This window comes from Macrobrachium rosenbergii, chromosome 53 (genome assembly GCF_040412425.1).
Source record: "Macrobrachium rosenbergii isolate ZJJX-2024 chromosome 53, ASM4041242v1, whole genome shotgun sequence".
In the NCBI taxonomy this organism is placed as follows: domain Eukaryota; kingdom Metazoa; phylum Arthropoda; class Malacostraca; order Decapoda; family Palaemonidae; genus Macrobrachium; species Macrobrachium rosenbergii.
The window spans coordinates 10345324-10362823 of NC_089793.1; the positions used below are offsets into that span (position 1 = coordinate 10345324).

The 17500-nt window shown below is 37.1% G+C and overlaps 1 protein-coding gene and 1 long non-coding RNA gene across 2 annotated transcripts in view; one reads left to right on the forward strand and one right to left on the reverse strand.

Moving 5' to 3' along the window:
• The window catches only part of LOC136834282 (uncharacterized), a 461458-nt gene that overhangs the window by 356860 nt on the left and 87098 nt on the right, over nt 1-17500 (reverse strand). The gene's annotated exons all lie outside the window — the stretch shown is intronic.
• Nucleotides 1-17500, forward strand: part of LOC136834035 (uncharacterized) — a 284741-nt gene that overhangs the window by 189515 nt on the left and 77726 nt on the right. The window lies entirely within an intron of this gene.

The window sequence follows — 17500 nt, forward strand, 5'->3', positions numbered from 1 at the left end:
TATATACATATATATATATATATATATATATATATATATATATATATATATATATATATATATATGCATGCGCATATATATATATCTCTAGAGATAAATAGATAGATAGATAATCATGCACTGTAATCGGGAAAACCTTCATTAGAAAATACGTAATAATTACACGAAGGTATATTCTGTATTCTATATGAATATGCATGTACGACTGTTGCCCACGTACACTTTGTACATATGCATACAATATACGCGAATGTGAGATATATATACTGTAATATATATATATATATATATATATATATATATATATATATATATATATATATATATATATATATATATACATATATATATATATACGTATGTATGTATATGCATAAATTTATACTTATTCACTGTACACATAAATTAACTGAAAGGGGGAACAAATATTGTTGGAGTACGATTGCCTTGAGCAGGCCTTATACACTGCAAAATGAAGTGTAAAGAATTATGAAGTTTTGAGAGAGAGAGAGAGAGAGAGAGAGAGAGAGAGAGAGAGAGAGAGAGAAAGTGCGTTTCCTCTGTAATCAATGGGACCGAGGAGACGGGAAATAAGTATCGCAGTTTATTGTCAAACAAGGAAAAACAATCCGCGTTTTATTGTAATCTAGAACAAGTCTGCAATTAGGGAAAAATACATTTTTGAAGTTTGCAGTATCTCTCTCTCTCTCTCTCTCTCTCTCTCTCTCTCTCTCTCTCTCTCCCCTTTTTTAATCTGGACCTCACAGGGTCAGTCTTAATCCCTTTAGTCCTCCAATAAGCCACAAAATCCCAGGAGCGTTTTAACCAGGCACTTCTGTTTTAATTTGCAAATCTGTAAGGGTCTGCTAATCCCTCAGTAACTGCTGGCTACTAGATCTCCCGAACTATTGCGGCTAGGTCAAAGACATACAATGAACTCTGAGAGAGAGAGAGAGAGAGAGAGAGAGAGAGAGAGAGCCTTGCTGTACTCATGGGAAAGCAATTAACGCCTTCAAAAAATAAATCCTTTTATTATTTTTTCATGAACATTAAGCCCAGTCACCTAACAACGAGCGGCTCCTGAAAAATATTTTAAAAATCCAAAGCAATTGTCACTGCCCCATTCATACTTCAAATGATATATCGAGGATGAATTTCCTGCGGGGGAAACTTACTCAGCGCTAACCTCTTCCTGAACTGAATATAGAATTTAGGTCAAAGGCCAAGCGCTGGGACCTATGAGGTCATTCAGCGCTGAAACGGAAATTGACAGTAAAAGTCTTGAAGAGTGTATCAGGAGGAAAACCTCGCAGTCGCACTATGAATTAATTGTGACGAGAGGGTGGAAAGGAAGATGGAAGAAAGAGAATATGAAAGGAAGTACAGTAAAAGAAACGAAATGGATTGCAGCTAGGGGCTGAAAGCACGCTGTAAAGAACTCTAAGTAATGACTACAGTGCATTGCACGAGGTGCACTGACGGCACTACCCCCCTACGGGGATTAACCTCTTACTCATAAACACATTAAACTCATCACCATCCCGTCAAACCCCCTACGCACGATGCGCTATTCATCACTAAGCGTGCATTGGGTATATTACTAGTAATAACCATGAATTAGATACTTTTTTCTAGATCTCACTGGTTGTTCTAAAAATACTTTTGATTAAATGCAGCTTTTTATTCTAAATACTTCTGATTAAATGCAACTTTTTATTCTAAATACTTCTGATTAAATGCAGCTTTTCCCTCGGCTGACCATTTAAAAGTGTTATTCACTTATTACGACTTTCATTTATATTTCCATTTTTACGTTTTGTTTTTTATTATGATTATTTTTATTTTCAATTTGGCGTTACTAGCAGCGTGTCAAGATTCTTTTGACTAGACGCCACCTACAGTACAAGACGGAGACAGAACACCAGAGTTTATTTCTAAAAATGTCAACAGTATTCTTAGTTTTCTGTAAAAGAAAACTGTGCCGGCTTTGTCTGTCCGTCCGCACTTTATTCTGTTCGCCATTTTTCTGTCCGCCCTCAGATCTTAACAACTACCGAGGCTCGAGGGCTGCAAATTGGTATGTTAATCATCCACCCACCAATCATCAAACATAGCAAATTGCAGCCCTTTAGCATCAGTAGTTTTTATTTTATTTAAGATTAGAGTTAGCCATAATCGTGCTTCTGGAAACGATATAGGATAGGCCACCACCGGGCCGTGGTTGAAGTTTTATGGGGCGCGGCTCATACAGCATTATACCGAGACCACCAAAAGATAAATCTATTTTCGTTGGCCTTGATTACACGCTGTAGCGGCCGTACAGGAAAACTCTATTGCGCCGAAGAAACTTCCGCGCATTTTTTACTTGTTCTTAATCAAGTTGTATACTTTAAATAATCAACACAGAACGAGGCCTGTCGTCCTTAGCACCTTAACCCACCGTTGCCTGAATCATGTACAGTAACTTAATAAACATTCATTAAAGAACCGGGACCCTGAAAGTGTCATAATATTCCCCAAGAAGTAGATGTATCGTCCACAGTCCATTCATTCCTTCACAACATAATAATTGAGCTGAATTCAATAACTTCGCCTGAAATAGTTAGGGAACATTTATTATCTTCGCGACGAGTTCATTGTCCATCACTTGGTCGGTGTTCTTCAAATAAAAAAAAATTGTATGTGAACATATTTTACATATAGATTATTACAAAAATATGACAGGTAACAACTCTCTCTCTCTCTCTCTCTCTCTGTGTGTGTGTGTGTGTGTGTGTGTTGGAAAATATAATCTAGATGTAGATTAGTCAAAAAACATAACAAGCAACCTTTCTCTCTCTGTTGGAAAATATAATCTAGATGTAGATTAGCCAAAAACATAACAAGCTACCTGTCTCTCTCTCTCTCTCTCTCTCTCTCTCTCTCTCTCTCTCTCTCTCTCTCTCTCTCTCTCTATATATATATATATATATATATATATATATATATATATATATATATATATATATGCATATTGGAAAATACAGATTTATATCATTAATCAAAAACTCTATAGATTAACTCTCTCTCTCTCTCAACCTCTCTCTCTCTCTCTCTCTCTCTGTGTGTGTGTGTTGGAAAACTGAAGCTGATTTATTCATGTCAAGTGCCCTGATTTATTCATCCAGGAGTCGGGTAGAAGCGTTCTTTTCAAAAAGTACCTTAACTATAGTAATTGCCTCCCTCGCCTGAAAGTTTAATGAAGCTGCCTACCTCTCTCATTAAAGATAAATCAAGGCACAACGAGTGATAAAAAGAGGCGTCATCATATCCCGCTTAATGTGGCGTCGCTTCGGCTGTATTTTGAAAATATATATATTTGCCGTTCACTTGAACCAAAGGTCGCTTTATGGAAAGTGACGGAGCGTAAGGATTCCTTTGATGAAAATGGTTAGCAAATAGTTTTAATTTTTCGTGTCTTCCTCTCTAAATACACATGCATGGACGGTTGATTTATATAATATATAATATATAATATATATATATATATATATATATATATATATATATATATATATATATATATATATATATATATATATTTATACATATATATATGTATTGTATATATATACATAAATTATCTATTTTAATATTCTTTTCCTTTCATGCCCAGGTTTACTACCATATGCATCGTTTCTTTTATACTGTTTTTAAGAGGGCTTTAGTGAAGTGTAATCCCTATCAATTAAGACTGAAAGAAAGAGGCTGGAATACCCCCATTTGCTTTCATACGACTCTGAAGTGATCCAAATGATTGGGAAAGCAGCTAAGTTGAACGCACACTATGAGCAGTAAGGCTCAATGGAGCCGTTGTAGTAGTGGTAGTAGCAGTAGTAGTAATAGTAGTGGTGGGGGTGGTGGTGGTATTACCATGTCAAATGAGTTGTTCTCACTAGAAAGTTTCCTATGCTAAGCTGACGAAAGGCGAAGCGTCTATTTATCCATATAAATGAAGGACTCTCTCTCTCTCTCTCTCTCTCTCTCTCTCTCTCTCTCTCTCTCTCTCTCTCTCTCTCTCTCCACAAGCAATCAGCCTTGAAACAGTAAATTTAAGATGTGTTTTCTATGAAGCGATCTACAGTTAAACTGAAACACAAATAAACTTAACTTAAACATCTACGAAAAAACAGAGCCGTTTTGGACGTCAGAGAGAGAGAGAGAGAGAGAGAGAGAGAGAGAAGAGAGAGAGAGAGAGAGAGAGAGAGAGAGAGAGAGAGAGAGAGGAAAGTATTAATGATATCTCAGGAGAATTTAGAAAAAATAAAAATACAAACCTTGCATATAACCTATTACTGAGAGAGAGAGAGAGAGAGAGAGAGAGAGAGAGAGAGAGAGAGAGAGAGAGAGAGAGAGAGAGGGGTCCTTCATTTATATGGGAAAATAGACGAGTGGTGCTTCGCCTTTTCGTCAGCATATCGTCGAAAACCTTTTAGAGAGAACGGCTCGTTGAAAATGCTAATACCACCATTGCTGTTACCCAGGGGTCAATCGAGCTTCACTGATTGTGGTGTGCACTCATCTTCGGCACTATACTACCCCACTTCCCGTTGCCCCTTCGACAACACCAACCCATATCCTTCTGCAGAGGAACCTCTATCTCCGGAGGGTTAGGCCCTGGGAGCTACCTTTCCAGTCACTTCGATCACACTCCCCAGTGTCTTTAGGAGAGCAATGAGGTCTTCTAGTTTCTCTTTGATTGCTTGTGTTACTCCATACACTATTTTCTTTAAGATACGACAAACGGCAATCATCAATTCTTTTGAATCGGTCGATCCACAGGAGTCTTTTCCTCCTTGGATTTGGAATTGGAGTCTTTTCCTTCTTGGAGTTGGAATTGGAGTCTTTTCCTTCTTGGAGTTGGAATTGGAGTCTTTTCCTTCTTGGAGTTGGAATTGGAGTCTTTTACTTCTTGGCGCTGGAATTGGAGTCTTTTCCTTCTTGGAGTTGGAATTGGAGTCTTTTACTTCTTGGAATGGGAATAGAATGTAAAGTTTACGCCAGAGACCAAGCACTAGGACCTACGAGGTCATTCAGCGCTGAAAGGGAAATTGAGAGTAAGGGAGATTTGACAGGTGTAACAGGAGGAAACCCTCGCATTTGCACTATGAAACAATTGTTAGGAAAGATTGAAAAGTAAGATGGAAGAAAGCAAATATGTACGGAGGTACAGTAAAAGTAATGAAAGGGGTTGCAGCTAGGGGCCGAAGCTGGGACGCTGCCAAGAACCTTAGGTAATGCCTACAGTGCGCCGCGTGAGATGCACTGACGGCATTAACCCCCCACGGCGCCTTGTCCTTCTTGCAGGGACTGGAATTCATGTTTGAATGAAGAGACCAAGAGCAAAAGAGGCTTTTATTCATTCAGATCTCCGCTCAAAACAGTTCGCGGTTGTCGACTTTCTCTAAGGTATTTTGTTAGAACTGATTATGCTAAGGACGTCTCGTTAAATATTCAGCTCGTTTATAAACGCTGTTGTGTCTCCATAAACATGAATAGCACGATGCTCTCTGATTTCGCAACGTGATCGAAGTAACAAAATGACAGGTGAAAAAAAAAAGATGAATTCTAATTGCAGCTAAGGGCCGAAGGGACACTGCAAAGAACCTTCACTAATGCCTACAGTGCACCCCGTGAGGTGCACTGACTGCACTAACCCCCTACGGGATCAGAAAGAAGGAGTTTAGCTATATACTTAATTAACCGCTTTCAATGGGTATCCGGGTGACTGGCTATATCTAATGGGAAAGCTTAGCTACTTTTGATTAACCTGGACATACCTCACTCTTCAGCCAATGAACAGAAAGTGGTGTACCTCTCAACATTTCAGGTAGGATTTGCAACGTGAGCGATCACTTCCGAGAAAATATTTACTTTTATGATAACAAAACATCAACTGTTCATCTGAAAAATGCAGCAAACATTTTCCGTTTTTATTGGCTATCACAATACACGTTACATAATTTCTTGTTTCATAGTAAAACGATTGAATTCCAAAGCTTATTTCTAAACAAAAATATCTCACCCAGAAACTACTTTGTGCGTCAAATTAAACTGCAATTATCTCAAAAATATGGTCAGCCGGAGGAAATGAGTCTTGACTCGAGTGAAATTTTCTATTGTCGATGAGCATTCTTCCCCTAATCAAAGCGACGCGGGTCATTATTACGTTTTCAGAGGTAATTTTTCGTAATTATCAAACGTAAAGAGCGTCTGAGACACATTAAATCGTCTAAGTATCGTTTAACTATTTACCTGACCTTTTATTTTTTTTTTCTGGAACAGTTTTCGTGTTACGCTGTGCCAGAGAAAATTCTGGGATGAATAAAGAAAAAATCTGCAGTAAATGCCAAGAGTTTCAGACATTTCAATTACCATTTTTTACACGAATATAACAAAATCATTTCTGCATGCTTCCCACTATTGTTTAAAGGATATTCCCAGCATTCCGTACTGAACCGTAGTTTTTTCCCCTCCCTTTCTCCTGTTCGCTTTAAAAGTGAATTATTTCTTTACGCCGTTCCGTATTTCTCAGAATACCTGCATTTCTATTCGGCATCTGCGTCGTATTCTCAGAATACCAACAATTCTATTCTGCATCTGTGTCACATTCCCTCGTCTCTCCCTCTCTCTATTCTTACATATATCTATCTCTTCATCAGCAATGAAACGCCCCTGCGCCTTTGTTAAAATTATATTAAAAAAAAAGAAATAATTCTCCTCTGCATTTTGGGAAAATCTAATTTCCATTCCTTTAAATGGCGACTGGGTTTCACGGGCGTTTGCTTTTCGGCTCTTGCCTCAGATCTGTACATTCAAGACACAGGAATTTATCTTGATGAATTATCATCCGTTAACTGGGGAATTAAATTCATCATATTTCGAGAGATTAATCCAATCAGCTGTGTCGCTTACCTGCTGTTACGTCGAATTGACATTAATTTTGATAGTTACTTAAAAATCATATACGCTTCACGTTATATGATCTTTTGAGGATTCTCTCTCTCTCTCTCTCTCTCTCTCTCTCTCTCTCTCTCTCTCTCTCTCTCTCTCTCTCTCAAGTCCAAAACCTTCCAAAATTCTGATAATTTATTACTTCTGCCTTTGAAAAGTAAATTCTCTCTCTCTCTCTCTCTCTCTCTCTCTCTCTCTCTCTCTCTCTCTCTCTCTCTCAAGTCCAAATTCCTTCCGGAAAACCTTGATAATTCACTACTTCAGCCTATTGAAAAATAAATTCTCTCTCTCTCTCTCAAAAGTCCAAAATCCTTCCGCACAATCCAGATAATTCATTACTTCAGCCTTTTGAGAAGTAAATCTCTCTCTCTCTCTCTCTCTCTCTCTCTCTCTCTCTCTCTCTCTCTCTCTCTCTCTCTCAAGTCCAAAATCCTTCCACAAAATCCAGAAATTCATTACTTCAGCCTTTTGAAAAATAATCTCTCTCTCTCTCTCTCTCTCTCTCTCTCTCTCTCTCTCTCTCTCTCTCTCTCTCTCTCTCTCTCTCAAAAGAGTCCTTAATCCTCCAGTCTTCAACAAAATACTGATAATTCATTGCTTCAGCCTCTTGACAGATAAACTTCATCATTAAGGATGCAAAGCATCTGTCTTAAGAAGAAAATAATGAAAGCAAAAAACACTAGAGTAGAATCAACTCAATTTTTACCGTATCTCAGGTTAGCTAGTCGTGTCGATAAAGAATGACCTGACAAGTCGAGAATTGTACACGTCGCTCATCTCTGGTCAGTCTTTCGTTTGGATAAAGAATGACCCGTCGTGTGGAGATCGCAAGGACCACCACCTCCTCCTCGTTCTCCTCCTCCTACAGGTAGATAGATACCTGTGCGACCCCGCCCAGGAAATGATGATGTTTGCTCATCCTCGAACCTCCGTTCCGCTTCAACTCTACAAACACCGTCCTTCAGCGAATTAAAATATAAATGGTTTCAACTCTACAAACACCGTCCTTCAGTGAATTAAAATATAAATGGAATCATAATATTGTCCGTTTCATTCCGCAGCAAGACTCTTAAGGGGGCCTTCTTCACAAATGCAGAAACAAATAGTGTTGACATTTCTGTATTTCGTATTTCTCAGACCGTCCGCAATTTTACTCCGTGACAGTGTGATATTCTCTGTCCCGCTCCTGCTATTCCTTCATCAGTATTGAAACGACCCTCCGCTTCTAAATTAATTTAAAAACTATTGTTCTTCTCCCCGTTTTAGAAAAGACCATTTCCATACTTATTTCAGCGACGACTGTATTCCCCGCAAAAATTTCGCATGGGTACAATGTCAAATTTATCCTCCTATCCAGCCGCCAACTGGCCCCGGCCCCACAATCCTCTTTTATTGCAATTCCTCCTAAAGATCCACTCAAATTATGATGAACTGAACTGAATATACAATTTAGGCCAAAGGCCAAGCACTGGGACCTCTGAGGTCATTCAGCGCTGAAATGGAAATGGAGGGTAAAAGTTTTTAAAGGTGTAACAGGAGGAAAACCTCAAAGCAGTTGCACTATGAATCAATTGTTAGGAGATGGTGGAAAGTACGATGGAAGAAAGATAATATGCACGGAAGTACAGTAAAAGGTCAAATTATGACGCTTCGAAGGAGCAACGAATTTACCTTGACGAATTCCCCGCTAACAGAGAATAAATTCAGTTTCCTTTGAATAGGATAATTCAATCAACGTTTATCTTTTATTGCATTTATGAAAAAAAAAAAAATTCGTCGGTACTGACATTAAAAATCAATGAAAACATCACAGAGAAAAAAAAAATATAGCGAATCGCGATCCATCTTTTGTTGGATCATCAGAGCGCTGGTCTTACTCATACCCTCCTCATGGTGTGAATGAGGGGAGGAGGAGGAGGAGGAGGAGGAGGAGGAGGAGGAGGAGGAGGAGGAGGAGGAGGAGGAGGAACAGAGAACAAAGGAAAGGAGAGAGCTGCCTCATAATTGTAGAGAGCAAATTCTCGCCTTTGATCGAGCTTTTGAAATTAATATTGTGAGACCCTTTGACATATTTCCGCAGGGCATAGGGTTCTAAGACGTCTCTCTCTCTCTCTCTCTCTCTTTTTTCTGCATATAAACAGGATACGTCTACACCATCGAGGGAGACTTGAAAGGAATTTACATATACTTTAGGAAGGATTTCTTTCGCTCGTATTTCGAGCAAGATGCTAATCGGAAGTCAGAGAGAGAGAGAGAGAGAGAGAGAGAGAGAGAGAGAGAGAGAGAGAGAGAGAGAGAGAGAGAGAGAGAGATTACTCTGGAGAAATTGTTGTTATGAAATCCGTAGAATATTCTGGACTGGATGAAGTGTGAATTTGAGTTTCATTCATCAGTCGGAAGACAGTGGAGAGAGAGAGAGAGAGAGAGAGAGAGAGAGAAACATTCTTCTCGAGAAAATGAGTATCTTCTATCAGTTGAAGTCAGCTGAGAGAGAGAGAGAGAGAGAGAGAGAGAGAGAGAGAGAGAGAGAGAGAGAGAGAGAGAGAGAGAGAGAGATTCTTCTGGAGAAATTGAGTATCTTTATTAGTCAGAACTCAGTGAGTAGGAGAGAGAGAGAGAGAGAGAGAGAGAGAGAGAGAGAGAGAGAGAGAGAGAGAGAGAGAGAGAGAGATAAGATTATACTGGAGAAACTGCTATGAAATCCGTAGAAAATTCTTTACTGCGGTAAAGTGTGAATTTGATTTTCATTAACTAGCATTTGTTACATCAGAGAAGAAATTCGAATTAATTTTTAGGTAACTGAAAATTTTTTTTAATTAAATCCACTGGAAAAATGCGTACCTAGAACAGTAGCTAAAAACTGGTCTTTCAGTAATCATCATTGAGGATACTCAAAAGTCTGTTTTTGGCTAAAATCGCAGGCAAAAAGTTATACTCTGAAGTTCGTAAATTTTTTAAGTATTTTAAGAAGTGTTTTTTATCATTCTTTTTTCTTTTTGCAACACCGAAGATTGTTAAAAGGAATCAAGTGAGCTTGATGCATTCTAATACCCCTTCTGGTTTTGCGAGCAATTAGTTAATTAAAACCTAGATTATAAACAGGGACAATACGCTCTCCTACCTTTGCTAGCAATTAGTTCATAACAATTCTAGAATTAAAATAAAGGGAAATATGCTATCCTTGTTTTGCTAACAATTAGTTGATTAAAACTCAGGAAGAAAAACGCTGTAAGAGAGTACCGTTTGGACAACTGTGACAGATAGATTTATGTACAATACTATAAACAGGATAAAAGTATGTTCTCAAACTATGAATAATTGCGAGTCAAAAGAAACCTGGATAAAATCATTTTAATGAAATGCTTGGTGTGTCTATGTACATTTCACGTTACACCCACGCTTTTACAACCATAAAATACACACACATACACATATATATAATGTATATACACACACACACGCGCACACACACTACATACGAGTATATATATATATAATTGTATATTTTATATATGTATGTATATACATACATACATACATATACACATACACACACAGACATGTTGTGCATGTGCGATGCATGTGTGCGCGTGCAATCTAGTAAAATATTATAGCTTGGAAAGCAGTGTATCATTGCTACGAAGTTAAACACCCTTCTTTTTTTCATTCCTGTTATCCTCAAGCCTGGGCTGGAAAAGGGCACCAGGATGCGCCACCCATCCCCCCTCCTCCCCCCAAAAAAAACTAAGACAAAAAAAACTAGAATTAAAACCAGTGGTTAATGCTGGCGCCTAAACGGAATTCATCGGTCCCCCTACGGTGCTAATGCACATCGATGCTTCTGCGTTTTCCTCCTCGGAATCACCCTCAGGATGCCTCGTAGCGGATCCTGAGCACCCGAGGACTAATGCTTTTAGTCCCCTTGATGTCCTTGGGAATGTCGCCTCCTGCGTTCGTGGAGTGCTCGGTTAATGGTCTAACCATTCCTAATTACTCCCTCGGCAGAGGGCTTCTCCCCTTAGACCTCTTACTGCCATTTTTTTTTTTTTTTTTTTTTTTGGCCCCTCGCAATTTTGTCATATTTCTTGGATTTCTCGAGTAATATTTTTGAATGGCGGTTGCCGAATTTCTCTTTCGTAGTTTTCATAATGAGAGTTTCTGCATTACTGTATTCCTAGTGCGTGTTGATGTAACAGCAGAGCTTGACCTAATAATTATCTTATGTTCCTTAAACGTCTCGAGTACCTGCAATGGATTATACCTAATCTTTTCTAGTGCTTTTAACAAATCGACCTTTCTGCGACATTATTGCCTGCATAAAAGTGTTAGGTTATAATGAGAGCCATACTTATATCGCAATCTAAATAATGATGAATCAGACCCAAGGGACAGCAAGTAGTTACATCATGCAAGTAAACGTTATTATTTTTTTTTAGAAATAACAATGGTTAAAGCCAACACCCAAACAGTCAAACAATCATATATATATATATATATATATATATATATATATATATATATATATATATATATATATATATATATATATATATATATGTGTATGTATGTATGTATGTATGTATGTAAGGAAAAAACCTTCGTAAAAAATCCTAGAAATATCAGTCAGAAACACTCAGGAAAACATTTGTAAATATATGAGCAGAGGCGTTACCTCATAACTTAGTTAAAACGCGTTCACGCTGGCAGCAAGAGTTACTTACTGAGATGAAAACTCCAAGAATCCTTTTCTTGTCAGGATTAATTGTAAAGGGGAGACGCTACAGAAGATTGATGAAAAAGTCACTGGAAACTGATCAGTCAGACTCACAGTTTCAGAGATACACATGGGAGAGTCTGGAGACTAAAATCGCACACACACACACACTAAGCTGCTTCAAGGCATATTTATAGCAAGCCGTCATATAATCCTTCGCAGACTTGTTACTGCTCCCTTCTGACCCCCAAAATATCGATAGATGTCACTCAGGGGTTGCTTATCGAAAGTTCTCAAACTGCCGGGAAGTTTGACAGTATTATAGATGCAAGGAAGGAAACCTGGTCTCTGGCACCATGCTCCATTTGATCGAGGCTAGTATCCAAAATACTATTGGGAGTTTTTGACATTATAGGAAAAAAAACCTAGACATCCGAAAAGTCAGACATTTTGATAAAATCAGTTCTAAAAAAACCTAGACTTCCGAAAAGTCAGATATTTTGATAAACTCAGATCCTGAAAAAAAAAATTAGACATCCGAAGTCATACATTTTGATAAAATCAGATTCTATAGAAAAACCTAGACATCCGAAAAGTCAGACATTTTGATGAATCAATTCAAAAAAAAAAACCTACACTTCCGAAAGTCAGACATTTTGATGAAATCAGAGTCTAAGAAAAACCTAGACTCCAAAAAAGTCAGACATTTTGATAAATTCAGATTCTGAAATAAATCTAGGCATCCGAAAATTCACACATTTTGATAAAATCAGATCCTACAAAAAACCTAGACATTCGAAAAGTCAGGCATTTTGATAAAATCAGATTAAAAAACTAGACTTCCGAAAAGTCAGACATTTTGAAAAAATCACATTCTAAAAAAACTAGACTTCCGAAAAGTCAGACATTTTGATAAAATCAATTTTTAAAAGACCTAGACTTCCGAAAAGTCAGACATTTTGATAAACTCAGATTCTGAAAAACCTAGACATCCGAATAGTCAGACACTTTGATAAAATCAGATAAAATAACTAGACTTCCGAAAAGTCAGACATTTTCATAAAATCAGATTCTCAAAAAACCTAGACTTCCAAAAATTCAGACATTTTGATAAAATCAGATTCTATCTCCATGACGGTCCTTGTGGCTAAGTGGTTTCAACAGCCACTGCCCCACCCCGTCCCCATGCCCAACCCAATCTCCTCGTCCTGACCCCTACGCTTCTAGCAAGACACCAAATCGACCCCACAAGGGATATGACTTGATCCCGTTTTCTGAAAACTCCATTGTATCTCCGCTGACCTGAACACTGAATGATTTACCTAGTGGTCAATGACTGCTGTGGGTCACACCAAGGGTTTAAAAAGGACACGGAGCTTGCAACGTCATCAAAAAAAGTTACCGCACTCTGGAGTCACCATCTCTTAACGGAAAATTATATACAGCAAAAAAAACAAAGAATGCGCAAGAACATCGGAAGACTATGCATATTTGCAGATGAAAATTAATTCACGTTTTTATTTTCAGTTGTTTCTTGGGTGCAGGAGTTTTTAATACAATTAACGTACATCTTGCTGAGAGTCATGTTTTTAATTTCCTGAACACTTGAAGTTTTTCCCCTTTTGTCTTAATGCCTCGTTCTAAAGACTTGAAAATAAAAATGATTAAGATTTACTTTGTGTTAATCATCATGTTCTCAACTACCTGGAAAGTACTGCCGTAGCTTCGAGCTTTTTATATACCCAACGGGTCACTCTCCAGCGTCCAATTTATCACTCAACTGCGCATTACGTCATCTGTACCTAACGATGTTCGACCATTGGCAATTTCATGCCCTGGCTCTCTCTCTCTCTCTCTCTCTCTCTCTCTCTCTCTCTCTCTCACACACACACACACACTTAAAGACACACACGCACACACAAACTCATCCAAAAACTATTTCATAAACAAAATATTCTTCTGCATCACGTCAATAACCCTCGGGTGCGCCAACTATGGTATAATTGCTCGTATGACAACAGAATGATCAAACATCTAAGCTTTTACTTTTACGCGTTAAAAAAAATAGTTTTTAAAACATAACATTTGAATTGTCAGTTTGATTTTCTTACTATCATATACCATCGCACGTTTCATCTTATATTTAATTTAAGTATAAGTAATTTAAGAATATAGGCTCAAGTGAGGTATTTTAAAATACACACACTGCCACAAAACAGCACAAACCATTTGGCGCAAAACTGGATTCCAATTATTTAGTAGCAAATATGAATAATAATTTTAGTGCGCGTACGTATACAAATATACGCGAGAATTTTCAGGCCTCTGTATCACTATCAGATACGATGAAATAGCAGTAATAATGAAAATAACAATGATACGAGCGGAATCAATCATCATTACACCTTCGAAAAACGACAGCAACTCTTTTCTTCATCTTTCTTTCTACCAGTCATTATTTAAAAAAAAAAGTAAAATGCCTTGTGAATACAAGAGTTTGGAGCCTGCATTTTCAACACAGACTTTTTAACATTTGATGTAACTCTCTGGTTCGAAATAAATCAAGCAAAGTTTCCTTAGGTGTTAATCTCATCTGCACGACAACAAGCATTAATATCATCCAGCTAATTCTACTTTTCATCTTGATAATCAGTAAAACCGAAAAGTAACAAAAAATAAGTCTTAAGTATACGATTGCCATGGATGTAGCCTAAGCCCTACCCAGTAGTTATGCTAAGTTATCTTATTATTAATTTACGACGTAAATGTTTAAAATTGCAAAACACATGTTACTCCCTGAAAACTAAAATTCCCTTCTCAAAAACATAATTATTTGGGATGTTAAAGGTGTATAAATTTTTTTACAACGTTAAAGGTGTATATATTTTTACAACGTTAAAGGTATATATATTTTTACAACTTTAAAGGCGTATATATTTTTACAACGTTAAAGGTGTATCATATATAGTTTTACAAAGTTAAAGGTGTATACATATTTTTACAACGTTAAAGGTGTATATATTTTTACAACGTTAAAGGTGTATATAGTTTTACAACGTTAAAGGCGTATATATTTTTACAGAGAAAAATTTTACTGACATGCCAGTTGAGCCGTATTGCGTTGTTCACAACCTGCCGAGTAAACAGCTAAAATTTCTTAACATATCAAGCAACAGGAAATAAAGACTCTCTCGAAAATATAATTAATGTTTGAATTCACGTTGAGGCCTAACTGACTTATTAATCGAAACAAGAAGAACAAATCGATGCTGTTTTAATGAAATCAGTGTATGGAAAGGACATGAATAAGGAGAAGAGGGAAATTGGTTAAGGACCTATGGATGAATGACAGAAAACAGAACTGCAGATAAAAAAAAACATATTGGGCCAAAACTAGTCACGTGACAGTGAGATCCCCGCTTTCTGAACTAACAACATTACGGAGATGCGTTTATTATTATTATTATTATTATTATTATTATTATTATTATTATTATTATTGTAACACGCAACTGAAAGCAACGCTATTTACTGCAAACCTTTTGAAGAGTGTTTTCGAGACCAATACGATCCTATCATCGATGAGTTCTCCTAAACCCAGGTGTCCTTCGCCATTGAGAAAATTATGCACATTCCGATTCCTCTCTTAACAAACCAGTAATACCATTTCCCAACCATCAGCGAAGACATCTTTCCAATTCTTAAAAACTGTTAACTGTGGAGACTGCTGCCATGAGCCTTCCAATATGGAAGACCGAACTGTGCCTTTAAGAAAAAAATTACGCGCAAAGAAATATGGGACCAGTTCTCATACGTCTTAAGGACGGAAATTGGTTCTTGAGTGTTTCTCTCTTTTTCATTTTTCTTCGACGAATTTGTTTCGCTTGGGAGGAATGGCCCCTGTTTACTTCTTTGAAAGGATCAGGCAGGCGCTCCTTGGCGAGTTTCTTTTAAATAAATGCAAGTATATAACTGCTTTAATTATGCAGTTGGTCACTGATGGATTTGAAATATTACAAATGATTCTGCACAAATAATATTAATGTTTTTAATGGATACATTCATTCGCATCTACTCATTTGTATCTACGTATTATTATTATTATTATTATTATTATTATTATTATTATTATTATTATTATTATTATTATTATTCTAACAGGACAAACCACACGTCACTGACTGCCACACAATAAAATGCCCTCATAGAAAACGGAGACGAAAAATAAGAATATTGCGTAAACATCAAACTGATTACAAGTTGATTCATTGGATGACATTAAAGAAAATGGTAACGAAATGACTACGGTCGTCGGACGGATATAATTTGGACTACATAAATCCTGACAAAAACTTGCCAAAAAAGCAATTCATTCAATATAAACTCTGCGTCAAGCAGACACAGCCTGTACCTGATTATCAACACCAAAGTAATCACTGGTGTTCTGAGCGAGCGCTGCTGACTTAGACACGAAGGGAAATAAAAATGTCCTTCTAAGGGTGAAATGAAATGCAACAAAGTAGGCTGGGCTTTTCCACTGAAGGAAATCTCAGGCCTTCCTAAACCTAACTACATTAAGTTTTTCGGTTAATCTTAAATATAGAAACTATAGCAGAACCATCTGCTATGCTATGCAAGTGATGTGACGACTGACCAGCAAACAGGCATTTTCATTTTATGTAGAATCAATAATCAAGTTCTATAGTCTCAATACTGTTAGGTTGAAATGTGTTACAAGTAGAACACTACAAATTACTAAAAATGGCAGAAAATATTCCCCATCAAAAATTCCATAAAAAGTTATTCCTCTTGGGTTAAAAATTTACAACACAGTACCAAAGTCATTGGTTTCATGCGAGACTGGAAAATTTGTCAACAAAATTAATCAAATATTTTCCTGGAATTTAGAAACTAGCAACCGGTGGATGCAAAACCCAAGTATATCTGAAGTGAATCAAGATATTCCAAAAGTAAGTTTCTAACAGAACTTAAGAGATGAAAACGTTCTTTAAAAAGATGCATGCTCATTCCAATCTGAAAACCAAAAGGGGCTGAGAATTTTAACATTTTTAAGAGATGTGTATTTAATTTACATATGACTGTAAAATATTCTCATGTTCAAACTTTGGGCTAATCATTCATGTACAAAAGAGCCACTTTTCATATCCACCTACAACATATTTGCCTGCATACACAGAATAACAATACAACATTATGTAAATGTCATTTTCAGTATGGGTGTCAAAAGGACCATAGAGACGCGTCCATACTGCAGTAAAACACACCTCTGGAACTTATCACATACATATCACAAACAAGTTAATGACCATAAGTGGAGAACGAACCATTGACAAATGCTGAATAATCATATGAGGCACTGGCTAGAACTACCATTTAATCATTGACTTGTATTCAACCTATTTGTGATATGTATGTGATATGTTGCACATGTGTTTATGGCAAGTTGTACTGTAGTGTGGACACAACCTAAGCAGCAAGGGAATCGTTCCACTGAATGCATTTCGATTTTCAGATTGTGTGGACCCACCACGGAAAGAACCACCAATTAACTACTGACTTGCATTCACCCCACTGGCGATATGTATGTAATATTTATGTAATAATCGTTTTATGGGATACATTTCAGATTGCGTGGATCAACATCAGAATAACCAATAAATTGTTGACTTGTATTCAACTCATTGGTGATATGTATGCAATAAGTTGCAGATGTGTTCATGGCATTTTGTACTGTAGCGTGGACGCAACCTATGCAGCAAGGGAATCATTTCA